A 1,952-nucleotide genomic window follows, 5' to 3' on the forward strand; every position below is an offset into this window, starting at 1 on the left:
TCTAATAGTCGGCACAACGATTCCCCTCTCTTAGAGTGTGCACAAAAATAATATTCATGCCAGTAAGCATTGTTTTAATTGTCTTCAATGTATCAAATATCAACCAATGGGGGAAGTTTGTCATCCATTATATCAATTAGACTTGAATTATCACTCTCCACCTCAATTGATAGAATACCATTATTGCAGCAAAGCCGAAACCATCCAACAGAGCAAGAAATTCAGCTTGAAGAGAGGTAGCATAGCCATAGGAATTTGAAAAAGGCAAACAACAAATGGCCATCGGCCTTTCTAATTACACCTCCACCACCACTTGTTCCCAGGTTAACCCTGTCTACGTTTAACTTGAGCTCAAATAAATAAAGTAGGGAATTTCCAAGAAACCCACCTGATTTTCTTCCTTTTTGCTGCTTTAATGGGGATGTTAAGAAATGCAACTTAAAACGAGACCAGATTTACTGAGCAAAACATGTTGCTGGCTACATTCATCCAGTTGCACATCTGGAATATCAATGATATAAAATACAAGAGATGTTCCTAAGTGCAGCTGGGTGAATATGGCCAGCAATGTATTGTGGTCAGCAGATCCAAACTCCTTTAAAATCATAGAATTTCTTTTGGGTAATAAAAAATAATAGATTAGTTCTTAAAATTAGGTTAGACTATGGGCTCGTTTGGTGCGTCTTTTCGCACAGTCTTTCGGTTAGGGCTGTTCATGGGTCAGGTTGGGTCGGTTTATTACGGTTTTTCCAACCGACCCAACCTGGTCGGGTTACTTGACATAGAAACCGAAACCGACCCAGTGTTAAGCAAAACCGACCTAGTCGGTTTGAGTCGGGTTGGGTCGGTATGGGTTTTAAGTTCATCCCTGTGATAAAATCTTGCTAATTTTAAAAATAGTCATAAATTGAACATCATTTCAGCCATCTCCTATCATAAAATTTAAATGAAAAGTTAATCACAAAAGTTGTTCATTAATCACTATTCACTAATCCAAAGTTTCTTGCAACCATTCAAAAACTAGGTGGCCTAATGGGCTTTGGAACTTCATGTTTGAACTAGGAACTAAGTCGGTTCAGTTCGGGTTGGTTTCGGTTTTCACACACAAGATAACCGAAGCCAACCCAAATCATCGGTTTAGGAATTTGCACAACCCGAAACCGACCCGTGCTGATGAAAACCCGGCCAACTTGGGTTGGGTTGATCCAGATTGGTCGGTTTGATCGGGTTGGGCCTTTTTATGAACAACCCTACTTTCGATTGTTTACAAGCCCGGAAGACCAATTTTTTGTCTATTTGGCTCGCGAAAAATCTAGCCGCCAAAAGACGAAGCATCGGAAAGACATGAAAAGCCCATTTCAGGCTGATTTTGGGAAGCTTCAAATGAAGCTTCTCATGTCTTCCGCGTTTTAATCTTGCGTGGAAAAATGCACGTCTGCCAAACGTGGTTTGGGCTACTCAGATCTTCATACAAAAGCTCAATGCGTCTTTTGCATGTCAGAACTAGCAAAAGATCTTCCCAAAAAGACACGCCAAATGGGCCCTATGATATCGAAATCATGTCTTCCCCATAGCATAGATTTTTCATTTAAAACTCAATCATTAAATTGACTTTATAAATAAAATATAGGGTAAAAGACTTAAATACCCTGAGTTTTTCAAATGGACTTAAAATACATTGCAACTCTTTTATCATTTGTTTCCTTTCAAACTTTCAAAAAAAAAAAAAAACAAAGATTATAAATCTAAATAAAAATGAAATAACAGAATATCACTTTTTCCCCTCCAACCATTAGCAAGAATGGTAAGAGAGGCTTTAACATGGATCTTAAGATTGATTGATGAGCCCCACCCAATTCAAATTGAATTTTGTCTATACAGAATTTATGTTGCATGTTTTACCAACAATAGATATTGGATATACAAATACAAAGCAAGAAGACGATTTGAAA

Source organism: Nelumbo lutea, chromosome 3, assembly GCF_056320005.1.
Source record: "Nelumbo lutea isolate HS-2025 chromosome 3, American lotus-T2T, whole genome shotgun sequence".
NCBI lineage: Eukaryota > Viridiplantae > Streptophyta > Magnoliopsida > Proteales > Nelumbonaceae > Nelumbo > Nelumbo lutea.